This window comes from Cnephaeus nilssonii (genome assembly GCF_951640355.1).
Source record: "Cnephaeus nilssonii genome assembly, chromosome: 3".
Classification (NCBI taxonomy): Eukaryota; Metazoa; Chordata; class Mammalia; order Chiroptera; family Vespertilionidae; genus Cnephaeus; species Cnephaeus nilssonii.
This window is the reverse complement of record NC_137074.1, coordinates 79,187,935-79,204,142: the sequence shown is the minus strand read 5'-3', so window position 1 is coordinate 79,204,142 and position 16,208 is coordinate 79,187,935. Positions and strand designations below refer to the sequence as shown.

The 16,208-nt window shown below is 41.1% G+C and overlaps 1 protein-coding gene and 1 pseudogene across 3 annotated transcripts in view; both read right to left on the bottom strand.

The window, feature by feature from the left end:
* The window catches only part of TMEM45A (transmembrane protein 45A), a 105,855-nt gene that overhangs the window by 47,656 nt on the left and 41,991 nt on the right, over positions 1-16,208 (bottom strand). The gene's annotated exons all lie outside the window — the stretch shown is intronic.
* On the bottom strand, positions 6,489-15,513 carry LOC307097227 (small ribosomal subunit protein uS10-like; annotated as a pseudogene). Its single transcript has 2 exons — positions 15,390-15,513; positions 6,489-7,088 (listed from the first exon to the last, which is right to left on the bottom strand). The product of its transcript is annotated as a small ribosomal subunit protein uS10-like (transcript).

The following is a 16,208-nucleotide window of genomic DNA, read 5'->3' as shown; positions in this document are numbered from 1 at the left end:
CCATTCTGCTGCAAATGGCAAGAATTCCTTCTTTTTTATAGCAGCGTAGTATTCCATTGTGTAGATGTACCATAGTTTTCTAATCCACTCATCTGCTGATGGGCATTTAGGCTGTTTCCAAATCTTAGCTATGGTGAATTGTGCTGCTATGAACACAGGGGTGCATATGTTCTTTCTAATTGGTGTTTCTAGTTTCTTGGAAGGCCAAGAGACATATGGAAACATGCTCAAAGTCACTAATTATCTGAGAGATGCAAATCAAAATGACAAAAGCTTTTTATTTTGATGTAGACCCATTTGTTTATTTTCCCTTTAGTTTCCATTGCCCTAGGAGTGGTATCAGTGAAGAAACATCTGTAATAATCTGAACAATAAAGATTTATTTAAAAGCTGGGGGGAAAAAAGAGTCAAAAAAATAAAAATAAAATAAAAAGCTTTTTCACAGCAAAAGAAACCATCAAAAAAACAACAAGAAAGCCCACTGCATGGGAGAACATATTTGCCAATGTTATCTCCGATAAGGGCTTAATCTCCAACATTTACAGGGAATTCATACAATTTAACAAAAGAAAGATAAACAATCCAATAAAAAAAAAAATGAGCAAAGGACCTAATTAGACACTTTTCAAAAGAGAACATAGAGAAGGCCAAAGAGACATATGAAAACATGCTCAAAGTCACTAATCAACTGAGAGATGCAAATCAAAATGACAATGAGGTACCATCTCACACCTGTCAGAATGGCTATCATCAACAAATCAACAAACGACAAGTGCTGGAGATCATGTGGAGAAAAGGGAACACTTGTGCACTGCTGGTGGGAATGCAGACTGGTGCAGCCACTGTGGAGAAGAGTATGGAGTTTCCTCAAGAAATTAAAAATGGAACTTCCATTTGACCCAGTAATCCCACTTCTAGGAATATATCCCAAAAAATCAGAAAGGATATATGAAGCCCTTTGTTTATAGCAACACAATTTATAATACCTAAGATTTGGAAACAGCCTAAGTGCCCATCAGCAGATGAGTGGATTAAAAAATGGTGGTGCATCTACACCAGGCGTCCTCAAACTACGGCCCGCAGGCCACGTGCGGCCCGCCGAGATATTTATCTGGCCCGCTGGGTGTTTTTGCCGTTTTGTTTTTTCACTTCAAAATAAGATATTTGCAGTGTGCATAGGAATTTGTTCATAGTTTTTTTAAAAAAAAAACTATAGTCCGGCCCTCCAACGGTCTGAGGGACAGTGAACTGGCCCCCTGTTTAAAAAGTTTGAGGACCCCTGATCTACACAATGGAATACTACGCTGCTGTAAAAAAAAGAAGGCACTCTTACCATTCTCAAAAGCGTGGATGGATCTGGAGAGCATTATGCTAAGTGAAATAAGCCAGTTGGAGAAAGATAAATATCACACAATCTCACTCATTTGTGGAATATAATGAACAACACAAACTGATGAACAAAAAATACATACAGAGACAGAGAAGCATCAAACAGACCATCAAAACTCAGAGGGTAGGCAGGGGAGGCAGGGGATAAGAGGTCAACCAAAGCACTTGTATGCATGCATATGAGCAGGACCAATGGACACAGACAGTAGGGGAGTGAGGGCATGTGCTGAGGGGTGGGAGCGGCCGAGGAGAGGTCAATGGGGAAAAAAGGAGGCTTATGTAATACTTTAAACAATAAAGAATTTAATCTTTTTTTTAAAAAAAAATGATAACACAATTCACAGTAGTGTCATGAAAGAACCAAGATTCAACCCCAAGTCTATGTTCAAAAGCGGGGGGAAATGACATCTGTTGAGCATCCACCACTCTAGGAGTGTATAGAGTCCTGTCCATTCTATGAGAGAGTATTTTCCTCCCCATTTTACATTAACGGTCAGAGGCTTGAAAGGCTAACTTGCCCCGGTCAAATAGCTTGTAAATAGCAAAAGCAGGATCCTGACTCAAGTCTGTCTACCTCTATTCCCCCGTCCTCTTCCCCATTACATCCACCCTTCTCTGTGCTTCAAAAGCTAATTGTACCTATCATTACAAGAATCATGAACATTTATTGAATGCTGACTCTGTATCAAACACTGTACTAAGGGCTTTATATGCATTATCTAAGAAAGGTCAAGAAAGATGACTGTGACATAAAGACAAAGGAGTTACCACCTAGGAAGGGTAGAAATGCCGCTTCTCAGGCCCCATCTTTTTCTTCTTCTTCTTCTTCTTTTTTAATTGATTTCAGAGAGGAAGGGAGAGGAAGAGAGAGATAGAAACATCAATGATGAAGGAGAATCATTGACTGGTTGCCTCTTGCACGCTCCCCACTGGGGACCGAGCCCGCAACTCCAGCATATGCCCTTGACCAGAATAGAACCTGGGACCCGTCAGTCCGCAGGCTGATGCTCCATCCACTGAGCCAAACCAGCCAGGGCCTCAGTCCCCATCTTGTATCATCTGAGTCAGAATCTGCATTTTAACAATCCCTAGGTGACTCGGCCCATTAAAATTGGAGAAGACTGCTTTGGATAGCTTTTGTTTTGCCTTTTATTTTAACAAAGAGTTGTTTCGGTAATATGTAGGTATGGCCTAACATTCTCCGTTGACCAGAGCTCACAAGGCACCAGTGAAAGGTACACAGGGGGCAGTTGTGGCTTAGGATGATGTCAGGGAGGGCAGGAGGCCCACAAACACCTTTTCCCCAATACGGCTCTGTATCTGTGCGTGTCCCTGGTCCCAGGCACACTCCATTCGATTCCAAATACCCTCCGCAGGAGGTCACTCCTTCAGACAAAGTGCACTGACTGTGGGGTTAGCTAATAGCCCTATGCAAGCCAGACTGGGACAAAGCAGTGTTTCTCAAACCTGAGTTATAAGTAGACCTTTTAAGAAAAAGAAAAATAAGCTCTTTCAGAGCCAGTGTGTTGACTTAAGTTGTTTTAATTATAAATTTTCTTAAATAGTAAAAATACATATTTGGACAACTATAAAAATAAAAGCAATTTATAAGTTCAATATAAGCAAAACTACCAAACCAACACAAATCAAATAAACTAATACAAATAACATATAACAATGGTTTTTCCCCTTTCACAGCCCTGACTCTGGCACTGACAGCCACAATTTATCTTCTTTTTGATCCATAATCTGTATATTAAGTGTCCCCCAAATTGACTCAATTCTCTATTCAAACTGAAGGCCCATGAAAAGCTGTCTGGCATAGTAAGCCCATCTTCTTCATTCATCAACCTTTGATAATTAAATCATGACCCTAAATACAAATGTGAGCGGCAACACTCAGATCAACGGTTGAACTCTGATACAAGATGCTCATACAGATGATCTAGAATATGCTTATTTCTTAATTATTGCTGAGATGGAAATGTAGTTAGGTTATTATAGTAGAAAGCTTGCAGACCCCCTCTCCCTGCCCCCAAGAACATGTCAGCAGAAACCTAGGACTTTATCAACTTCAACTTGGAAAACACTGGGATAAAGAATTAGGAAAAACTGTACCCATATAGTTAATGAGGAGCAATTTCTCTTTGTATAACTATTTCTGTGAATAGCTACAGAAGAAATTATATAACTTAGAACTTTACAGATCCTAATGAAGTAGTAAATTCAGGCATGATAAATGAAGATTGCTGACATCTAAGAAAGACAACCTGACAAGACAGGCCTGAAGTATTTTTGCAAAAAGAAAAAATAATAATAAAGCTCCTCTCCATATTACCAACTTACAGGAAATACAGGGGCAGAGAAACATGTTAAAAGACATGGAGATGCAACCAGTAAAATCCAGATGATGCAAAATTCTATGGGACTAACCAGTTTTTCCACCGATAAATTATAAGCAAAACAAAGAGAGATAAAAGAACTTATATATCAATAGACTCCTCTGAATCATACCTATAATTGCAAAGTATGGCCTTAATTTGGATCTTTATTCAAACTAAAATAATTCAGGATTTTTAATATCAAAGGAGTGAAAATAATGTTGTTTTAAGTTTTTTAAAAGAATCTTTATTTTTTAAATATATTTTTGTTGATTTAAAAAAGGAAGGGAGAGAGAGAGAGACAGAAACATCAATGGTGAGAGGGAATTAATGATTGGCTGCCTCCTGCACACCCCCCACTGGGGATCAAGTCCACAACCCAGGCACGTGCCCCCTACTGGAATCAAACCCGGGACCCTTCAGTCTGCAGGCTGACGCTCTATCCACTGAGCCAAACCAGCTAGGGCAGAATATTTTTTTAGAGATATATACTAAACTATTATGAATGAAATAATATTATGACAGATTAGTTTCAAAATCATAACAGTTCATTTTACGTGTCAAATTGGCTAAGCCCCATAGAACCCATTTTTGGGTCAAACACCAGTCTAGATGTTGCTGTGAAGATATTTTTATATGTGCTCAACATTTAAATCAGTAGACGGTGGGCAAAGCAGATTATCCTCCACATGATGGGGGTTTGGGGGTGGGGGAATCTAATAACTTAAAGGCCTTAAGAATAAAACCAAGAAAGAAGTAATTTTGCCTCCAGATTATCTTCCCATTAAAAACTGCAACACCAACTCTGCCCTATAGAATTCAAACTTGCTAGCCACCATCATTTCAAGAGTCAATTCCTTAAATAAATAAGTAAATAAATCTTTCCATATATTTACACAAACACCACACACACACACACACACACACACACACACACACACACACACACCTGTTTTGTTCTGTTTCTCCAGAGAACTATGACTAATGACTAATACAAAAATTATATGGGGGAGAGAAGTGCATGGGGAAAGAGAACAAAATTAGCCATGAGTTAGTAATAGTTGAAACTGTGTAATGGCTACATTATACTATTCTCTCTATTTTTTGTATCTTCTTGAAGTTTTCCATTTAAAAAGTTGTAAAGGCCTGGGGTAGGTCAGGAATGGGGTGGAGGGGGATAATAGGGGAAAGCGGGGAGGGGATCATTTGTAACACTCTCAACAATAAATTAAATAATAACAATAAAATAAAATAAAAAGTTGTGAAGGGTAAAAAGAAATGAAAGTATTATTGTCATTAGCTAATTATTAAAAGAAAGAGAGCAGGGGAGTCGGACGTGGTTAAGCATGGTCAGCTGGGGACACTGAGCCTGTTTGCTTCAGCGGGAAACTGCAGCTCCACACTCCCCCCAGGAAACCACCAGTCCATCCCCATCCCCACAGGTCACGGGGGCTGGGGCGGTGGGGGGGGAGGGCGGGCGGGGTAGAGCAAGGAGGGAGAGAAACACGTGCACAATAAAGTCACAAAGGTGCAGAGGGAGGTGCTTGGCTCTAGAGGCCTGTCAGTCTAACCTGGGAAAACTCACTGGCTAGGAGGTGGACCCCAAGGCAAGCCCAGGAAAATGTGGGACGTTGGCTGGTTGTTTAGAAAAAGCTCCTGGTTAAAACCCCAGGAGAACAAAGCTCTCTCCCTCTCCTGCTGGGAACTTGCACTCACCCCCTTTGTGTTCTCTCCCACCCAGGAATGCACAACCATGTGGGCTGAATGGCCACCTGGGGTCCACGACAGACTGTGCGGGCTGCTAAGCACTTATGAAGCAGAAACCCTGGGCATTGGCCTTGGCCTTGGCCCTGCTGGAGACAAGGTTGGACTTTTTCCATGGCAGGACAGAGAGCGTTGGGACCTTGGAAAGCCAGGAGGAGAACTCTTCTGGTATTACACCACAAATACACCATGCCCCATCACAGTCTCCCGTGCGTGGATCCGTGAAATGTTTTTCTCAACATCCCATGGAAGAGCCTGTTTCCCACCCACAACCAAAGAAATTTGTTTGGTTTTTTTGTCACAAGGTCTGATGATAGAACAGAAATCAAACTATCCTGAGAAACCCAAGGCTGTGACCCCAAGACTCACAAGGAAGAGGTTAAAAGCTGGAAAGACCTTACCTTGGAGGTGACCCTTCCCTTGATCTTGAACTTCCAGTCTAATTTAGACTGCACCCTCTCTGGCCCCACAGCACCTGCACGTGTCTTTACCATAGCCCTTCCCTCCCACTTTCACACTCAATCTCATCGCAGTAGCCAGGAGCTCCTTACTAATCAAAGCACCAAGCTTGCACTAAAAAGTATTTCATGAACGAATCAAAGCAACGCTGCTATTATGCCAACTCATATGCTACGGCCTTATAGCCCTTACTGTCTTCTATTAGTTGTTTCAGCCTACCACTAACTGCTCCATTTTTTAATTTCTTTATATCCTCTGATTTCAAATATTCACCCCCTACCAACCAAACATTGGAGGTCTCACTTGCGGAGGAGAGGACAGACACTGGCATTCACCATCACAGAACGTCATAAAATGAACCTTCAAAATCCCATTTCTGGGCAGGAAACAAAATCCGATCCAACAAGAAGCCTAATTTTCAGTGCTTTTTTCCCAACGTCATAGACAGAAAACCACTCTGACCCCTAGAACGTGTTATGAAAAGTTAGTCTGTTACACAGGTCTGCCTTGAGGTGACAGAATTTTAATGTGAATAGTCATTTAAACAAGCTGTTTCTTTGCCTTTGTCGTCATATTCTGCATGTTTTTGTTTTGTTTTGTTTTGTTTTTAACAACTGATAGCCAATTTATTAAAAAGCCTGATTTAAGCATCTGCAACGGCAACTTCAACCTCCACTCCTGGCTCAATGCTGGTGGAAGTAATCTGCTTGACAATCTCAGAAGGGCTGTGCAAGTCCATGAGCCACTTGTGGATCCTCATCTGAAACCGATCCCAAGTCTTAGAACCCTCCCCACAGGGAGTCTTCCTTGTAGTGATTCTCAGAGCCTTGGTGGGCATCTGGACTGGCCCTTTCACTTTGAGATTCTTTTCCTTTGCGCCTCTGATCAAGTCAGCACACACCTTCTCCAGGGACTTGACGTTGCGGCTGGTTAGCGTGATTCTAATTCAGTGGATCGCCACCTCTGGTTCCACGGGTGTCTTCCCGGTATCTAAAATCCACGGCTGCGGCTCGGCCTCCTGACCGACTTGTTCCTCGGCGTGAGCGAACAGCGGTAGGTCAGGAGCCAGCAGCCACGTCTTCCTCAAAGAGGATTCTGCGTGTTTTTTGGAATAAATTTGTTCATTTCATAATTGAAGTGAGAACAAATCCTAAAATACCCCATCTTATAAATTTTTTAAAAATAGGATCCAATGTCAGCTTTTCTTTTGAATCTGACTTATAAAGGGAGAGAGAAACTGTGAGGAAAAAATTACCGTATTTTCCAGCATATAAGATGACCTTTTAACCCAGGAAAATCTTCTCAAAAGTCTGGGGTCTTATACACCAGAAAATACAGTAACCCACCCATCATTTGGCAATAACTCACTTTAATTCCAAATTGTAAATACTGTATTTTCCGGCGTACAAGACCCCCGACTTTTGAGAAGATTTTCCTGGGTTAAAAGGTCGTCTTATACGCCGGAAAGTACGGTAGATAAAGGCATCTAAACTCCAACCTCCCTTCAATTCAAGTTCAGAGGAGAAAAAGTGGAGTGTTTTTACAGCGCACTATCTCCATAGGAAATGCCCTGATTCCTCTACAGGGAAATGAGGGGTCTGAGTGAGTGGAAGTCTCCTTCCTACCTGCTCTCTCTGATTTGACCCTTAAAGTCATTACTTCATCCCAAAGAAATCTTTACCTTCGCTGGCCCCCCGCCCCACAACACATACACACACAGAAAGACAGATATACTAGTAATGTGTTCATGTAGATGAGAATGAGCTGAGGGAATAAGGAGGATGAGTAACTGCTGCCTGGGCTGCCAGTGTCTGAGCTGGGTTGTGTGTCCATGAAGACCAGCAAGACTCCCCGAGAAAACTATACACAGGCCTTCCTTTGACAGAAACCTGAAAGATCACCAGGAAATGTCTCAGTAACCACTGTTGACAGCTATGCAAAAATGTCACCCACATTTTCAGTTCCTCCCTTTCAGTACTTGGTACCACTTTGAACATCTGGAGGTAGACTTGACACATTTAGCAACAATGACAACCAAAGTATAGAATATTAGTGAAATTGGAATGTCGGGTAAACAAATGATTTTTAACGTAAGTATGCCCTATATATTGCATGCATTATTTGAAATTCAAATTTCACTAGGCATCCTGTGTTTCATCTGGCAGCCCATGAAGGCATTCCCCTGGGGTAAAGAGCATTGCAAGTGCTCTGAGTGGAGATTTCTCAACAATACTCATGAAGCTAGTGATGAAATCAATACTAAAGTGCCACATGAAAATAATAAGGGGAAAAAACACACACACAAGAATATTTGTGTCTTCATTGGGTGGATCACTTTTGTAAAGTATATGATTGTCTAACCACTATGTTGTACATCTGAAACTAAAACAAAATAATATTGAATGTAAATTGTAATTGAACAATAAAATTTTAAAACAAAAAATAAATTTTAAAAAATATGTCTGCCTCCCCAAGAATGAAATCTATTAATCAGGGGTTGGCATGTTTCTTTGAGCAAGAGATCTCAGGTCGACTTGGTTGTGACTTCTGAATATTTTCAAATCTCTATTTAAACATCCTATGCTTTTCTGGATCGCACATTGGTTATTTCTTAATCACTAATGCTCCTGTGCCTCATTTATGCAACAAGAAATTTCGTCTAAAATGTTGGTGGCCTCCTCAGGTAAGCTGAAGATACTTGGGCCAAGGTTCCATTGTAAGAGGCCACCTGGATTGGTATGGTTATGTCTTTTTCTTTTAATCAACAGATACCAAAAGTATAGCCACAATCAAATTGTGGGATGCAGTGGGGAGGGAACCTAGAAATTCTCTGATGTTAAAAATGGGTCATTCTCTTATTTGATAAGTTTGGAATCATTGGTCGAGGACAATTTCCAGTGTTTCTTTTACCTTTTCAGGATTCCTAGCATTCGGACATCAGAGCTACTGAGTCATTGGTTCTTTACTGGTTCTTCTGAAAACTGGTTCTGAGCAAGTAAAATAAGAGAGGAAAATCTTGGGGCTCAACGTAAGAAGGACTGTCATAAGGGTGGTCAACTGTGTTGGGCACTATATTAGCCTTGTTCCTTTAGACAGATTTAACAAATACAGACTGAGGACCTCGTATACAGGAGGACCTGTTGGTGTTTTGTTCTTTTTCCTGTAGTCAAATGCCACAGTTATTTACTGATTTTTTTTATTTTTTTTAAACGTCAGCTTTTAGTGAAGCTCTCCTTATTTTAATATGTTTTTTAATTGATTTGAGAGAGAAAGGAAGAGGGAGAAAGAGAAATATAGATTGGTGGCCTCCATATGCACCCCAACCAGGAATTGAACCTGAAACCTGGTTATGTGCCCTAACCAGGAATTGAACCAGCAACTTTTTGGTGCATGGGAAAACACTCAACCAACTGAGCCATAACAGCCCTCCTTATCTTATTACCATACTTAAAACTCAAAACATTTCTTCACCCCCAGTACTCTTCTCAGCACATTCCACCATCTGCCATACTATATATTTTGCTGCTTCATGTATTATCCGTGCCCTAATGTGAGCAAGAATTTATATATTTAATTTTCTTATTTCTATTCCTTCGCCTCCTCTCCTTTGGCAACCATCAGCTTGTTCTCTATATGTGTGGGTCTGTTTCTCTTCTGTTTTGTTATTTATTTTGTTTTTTTGATTCCACATATAAGTGAGATCATATGGTATTTGTATTTCTCTGTATGACTTGTTTCACTTAGCATAGTATTCACTAGGTCCATATCACATCTTCTTCGTCCATTCATCTGCTGATGGACATCCCAGTTGCTTCCATATCTTGGCTATTACTAGTAGTGCTGCAAAGAACATAGGGCTGCATGTATCTTTTCAAATTAGTGTTTTTGTTTTCTTTGGATGAATACCCAGAAGTGGAATTGCTGGGTAGTTCTATTACAGTTCTATTTTTAATTTTTTGAGGAATCTCCATACTGTTTTCTATAGTGACTGCACCAATTTACAATCCCACCAAAAGTGGCTTCCCTTTTCTCCACATCCTCTTCAGCACTTGTTATTTGTTGATTTATTGATGACGGCCATTCTGACAAGTATGAAGTGATACCTCATATGATTTTAATTTGAATTTCCCTAATGATTAGTGATGTTGACCATCTTTCTATATATCTTTCAGCCACCCGTATGTCCTCTTGAGAGAACTGTCTATTCAAGTCTTCTGCCCATTTTTTTAATTGAATTGTTTAGTTTTGTTTTTGGTGTTATGTGAGTCATTTATATATTGTTGGTGTTAACCCCTTTTGGATGTGTCATCTGCAAATATCTTCTCCCACTCAGTTGGTTGTCTTAATTTTATTGATGGTTTCTTTCACTGTGCAAAAACTTTTTAGTTTGATGTTTATTGTTTCTTTTGTTACCCTTGTTTCAAGGAAATGTAGCCAAAAAGATATTGCTGATAACAATGTCAAAAAGCATACTGACTATATTTTCATCTAGGAATTTTATAGTTTCAGTTCTAACATCTAAGTCTTTAAATACTACAGTAATTTAGATGGGATAATTTATAGACATTTTGATCTCCATAAAAGATGTGTTGAAAAATTACTTTTGAGTACATGAAATAGAGTTTACTCTTGTATTATTATTTTTAAAATATTGTATTGTTTTTCACTCAGACAACTGCAAACCTAATTTTGCTTCACCCTGTATTTATGCTGCACTAACTCTGGACCAGTTATTATATTCCTCTCTTGTTGACAACCTGCTGCATACTGCATCTTCCAAAGATATAAATGAAAAGGAAGACAAAGTCTCTTGTTCAGTGATTTCTGATGTAGATGATGCCCCCAAAAGCATATATATAATTTTAAATTATATTTATATATTTTAAATACCTATTTTAAAATACTGACATTAACAGATGATACAGAATTTCCATGTCTTGGTGTGAAAACAATGAGAAACATTATTCCAGCCACATTAACTCACTTTCTGCCTTTGATTGCAAATATGAAAGTCAATCTTGAACCAAAGCCTTCTTCCACTTGAAGCTTCCTAGTTTGAAAAAGACCCTGTTAATTACTTAGGGGACTCTGTGGCACAGTGTGTTCTTTGTAATTTAATTTGAGTTGTGACCAGTCTGTTGCAATCCAAAACTAATGTTTATTTTAAAAAGAACTTACAAAACACAAAACAAAAAATCTAAAACTGTTTGGAAAGGTGATTTCTTTCTTTTTTAAAAAAAAACATATTTTATTGATTTCAGAGAAGAAGGGAGAGACAGAAACATCAATGATGAGAGAGAATCATTGATTGGCTGCCTCCTGCACACCCCTCACTGGGGATCAAGCCCACAACCCAGGCATTTGTCCTGACTGGGAATCAAACCGTAACCTCCTTGTTCATAAGTCAATGCTCAACCACTGAACTATGCCGGCCGGGTGAAAGACAATTTATTAATTTATTTTTTTCTATTTAAAATAACAGAGTTGTTTATGGCTAATTTGCCTTAAGTCTACCTGCAGTACTGTCTTAGAAAATAGTCCCAATGAGAAGACTTCAAAGTGCCTTCTCATTTTAACAGCGGAATAAGCTTACACCAAGTCTCAGCAGGGGGGAAGTGAAGAAAGACTGTGTAATAATAACACCTTAAAATTGTGTAAGACTTTTAACCTTCAAAGTGCATGTTCTGATTAATTCCATGGAGGACCCTAGAAATGTGATCGGGAACACAGGAAGAAGTGAGGCTATTACTCATGCAAGGTTCACAGCTGAGGCCCAGTCTCCTATATCCCCCGCTTCAAGCCTTTTTCACCCTTTCTCACTGACAGAAGTCAAAAAAGACATCTAATTAACTGATAAACCAGAAATTTGGTGGGAAAAACAAAATAACTAGAGAGACTGCTGTGCCAGTAAAATAACATACCCAGTGGATAAAAAAGTTGTGGTACATTTACACAATGGAATACTATGCAACTGTAAAAAAAAGAAGGAACTCCTACCATTTGCAACAGCATGGATGGACCTGGAGAGAATTTGCTAAGCAAAATAAGTCAGTCAGAGAAAGATAAATATCACATTGATCTCACTCATATGTGGAATCTTGTGAACAAAATAAACTGATGAATAAAATAGATCCAGAGACATAGAAGCATGGAAAGGACTGTGGATTCTCAGAGGGAAGGAGGGGTGGGTGGAGGGAAGAGATCAACCAAACCCAAAGACACAGACAATAGGGTGGTGAAGGCCTGGGGTGGGGGCAGGCTAGAAGAGGTCAATGGGGGGAAAGATGGATATATGTACTTCTTTCAACACTAAAGATGTGTGGGGGGAAGAAAGAAAGAAAGAAAAATTGCAAGCCCCACAAAGGCTGACAGGAGTTTTTCAACTAACTCTTCTGGATCTACTTGGACACACTGAGGGAGCTCAGAGGTCCTACACTGGATTGTCTTAGAGGTCCTATCCAGCTCCTTGACAACACTATTCAGTGTCCCCATCCAGTGTTTCTGGCCAGCATCCAAGGAAGAGAGAGAGAAAAATATATCATCAGATATAAGGAGGCTGCTAACTGGCCCTAGGGATGGAAAATGAAAGCAGGGCCATGGGTTTCTGGGGGTATCTATCTCTGTTAACCAGCACAAGTATGGCTTGCCATTCATTTAAACAATGCCAATGAAGTAAGGACTTAATACGGACTAAGCACCTACAAATGCTTTACCTTTAGTGTCTCATCTTATCTGCCCATCCCCAAGGGATACGAATTACTCTTAGCCTCCTGGTATTAACAGAGGAGAAAACTAAGGCTTAGAAAAGATAGATAACTTTTGAAAGACTTCTCACACCTAGTGAAATGGCGGAGCTGGGATTTGAACATGGTCTGGCTGGCTCTGGAACCCATGCTCCTGCTAATATGCTCTTGTTCTTCCCTGGGAGGCAGTGCAACTCCCTGTTTGAAGAACAATGAGAATTCCAGCATGCGTGGCCCAGAGGATGATGCAGGGCAGGAGGGGAAATAAGGGAAGAAGTCTAGAAGTGAGGTTCAAAGACTATTCAACAGCAGCTGAAGAGGTTGCCAATACTGCTGTAGGCAGAGCTTCGCCAGGAGCCGTCATAACGGTGAAAGGGAAGAGAGAAATGCAGCAGCTCCTGGCAAACGGCTCCTCTGCCAGTATCCGGAAGCGAGGGAAAGCTTTGAAGCAAGGAAGTTACATGGTCTCAATGGTATTTCTGGAAGATTAATTTGGCAGCCGTGTACGGAAGATACTCAAGAGAGCAAGAGGCTGGAGGCAAGGAAACTGGTTAAGAGGCAAATGCAGACACTCACTTCTGAGATGATGAGTCTGTGCCAGAGCAGAGTAGTGAGAACAGGGAAAGGGGACAAATATGAGCATTACCGACCACGAAGGAAGAACTGACGGGCCCTGGGAACCTGCATAGCCAAGACTGTGGTCCACGATGGTCTTAGGGGGAGAGAAGAGGAGGAAGGACACTCCCAGAGCCGGTATTTGCCCCAACCCTGCACACTCAGGGACCTGCCTCTTCTGTCTCCCCACCAGACCACAAGCTCCAAGGAGTCTGAGAACCTTCTGGTGTCTGGCAGCCCCACAGCTTTTCTGCATTCCCAGGGTGTCTGGTAGACTCGGTAAATATTGACTGGCAGTCTGTTTCCTTGGCCTGGAATGCTCCATTCCCACTTTCACCTGGAAACTCCATGTAGAAAGGCCTCCTTGCAGTCCCAGCAATAACATGAGAGGCCTCTGTGACCGGTCAATCTAAATTAGGTCCCCTAGTTTTCTTCCCCATAGAAATACTTCTTCACAGTATTTATTACAATGTGGACTTTATATTTGGTTTTTTTAATTTATTTCTTATTTTCTTTTATTGTTGGTTATAGTTTTCTATCTTCCCTCATTGGTTTTTCTTTTCACTGAGTCCCCAAAAGCTAGCACATTGATGTCCCATAGTAATAAAATATAAGCCACATATGTCATTTTAAATTTCCAGTAGCCACATCTTTAAAAATAAGGAGAGCCCTAGCCAGTTTGGCTCATTGGATAGAACATCAGACCTCAGACTGAAGGGCCCCAGGTTCAATTCCGGTCAAAGGCGTGTGCCTCGGTTGCAGGCTCGATCCCTGGCCCTGGTCCTGGGCCCATGCAGGAGGCAACCAATGGATGTGTTTCTCTCACACTGATGTTTCTCTCTCTCTCTCTCTCTCTCTCTCTCACCATCCCTTCCACTCTCTCTCTCTGAAAATCAATGGAAAAATATCCTCAGATGAGGATAAATAAATAAATAAGGAGAAACAGGTGAAATTAATTTTAATACCACATTTTATTAAACCAAATCCATCCAAAATGTTATTTAAACATGTGCTCTATAGAAAAAAAAATATTCATTAAATAGTTTACATTCCTTTTTCTTTGTACTGTCTTAAACTTCTGTGTTTGATACTTCTAGCATATCTCAATTGGGACTAGCCACATGTCAAGTATTCCATAGGCACATGTAGCTACTGGCTACCATAAGGAACACTATAGATCTTTGCAGGATGCTTCGCATGTATTGTTTACTTAATAAAAACTTGATTCATGAAAAAGTAAAAAATCCCAGGGCTCCTGTAAGAATCTCACAGACACAGCCATTTTAAAAGTATGATCATTGTAAGTTAACACGGGAGTCTCCACTTCCTCCTCCAGACATATTTTAGAGGAATCATTATCTCATTGCTGCTGTCCATTAAGGCTCTGCTGTGACACACACACAGACAATGGTGACACTGGAAGTTCCCCAAATATGCTAAGCTCTCTGAGCATATGCTATGCTTTCTTAGTTCTGTAGAGTTTTCCTGCGGCCTGGAACCTTTCCCTCTTTCAACTGATTAGTACACATGACTCCGTTCAAGACAAAAGGAAGGAAGAAAGAGATGGGGAAAAGACAATCCAGCAGTCATCTCATTTCAGCCACGGAATGTCCCTGACCCACAGTCCAAGTGTGAGGGTCCCTTTTCTGTGTTTTCCAAGGCACTGCTTCTCATGGACTTTTTTGTGCATGCCACCACAATACATCTCCTCACTGGCTTGTAAGCTTCTGGAAAGCAAGCACTATGTCTTTTATCTCTATATCCCCATTGCCCAGAATTTATTGAATGGGTTGTTAAATCTATAATAATAAAAGCATAATATGCTAATTAGACCAGGTGTACTTCCGGGCAAAGCCACAGAGGGCGGCAGAGCCCCGCCCCTACCCCCTCCTCCTCCAGCCGCAGCGGCGGTGGCGGGCAGGGGCCAGAGCCAAGGACCTTGCATGAATTTCGTGCATTGGGCCTCTAGTAAGTAAATAAATGAATGGATGGATTGATGAGCATACTCATAGCCCTATTTAAGCATAAGAAGCAATACCTGGTACCACACAGTCCAAAAAGTTAAAAGAGAGAGGGGGTACTCTTGCAATATCTGCACCCCACTCAGTTGTCAAAGTATGATCACGATGACATGAGCGGACAGTATCAGCAGAGTACCCCATGGTTCCTCCAACCGTTTCCTAAGAAGCAGTGTTCTAAGCTGTGCAGAAAACGTAGCGAAGTTGGAACTTGCCCTCACTTTACCTCCCACCAAGATAGTTGTGAAATACGTAGGAATGTGGTGGGTAGGAAGAAGCATGCTAAGCATCAGAATGTGCCCACAGAGCCAGGGATCCCAGACACACTGATCTGGAGGGGACAGAGAACATGCAGTGTTGGTATCCATCTACCCCAGGAAGAATGGCAGATGGTGGTGGCAGCACTGAAGGGACCACAGGAACTTAGTTTCCCTAACTCACAACACCCTGGGCAAGCACGTTCACCCTATGGGGATACCTTGAGACATGTTTAGAGATGGGGCTCTTGGCTGCACCCTGAAATTGTGATCTGTATTAGGTCTTAGGCCAGAGCTTCTAACCTCTGATGCATCACACTGGAGTGCTTCTGGAGGTACAGGTGTGCCAGAAGAAAATAAAAATTCCCTCAGTCCAAGGAACAGCCAGGTGAGTGTAAGGTGGGGTGGAGGGGCCAAAGCCTGCGGAAGCCAGACAGACACCCCTGGCCTAATGCCTAGGAATGAATGCTCTGCTGATCTACACCTCTGGCCTATTGCCTCATATCTACATAGTGTCATGTTCTATATACTGTATATTGTGACATAAAAAATGTTGGAAAGCTAGACCACATGAGATGAATG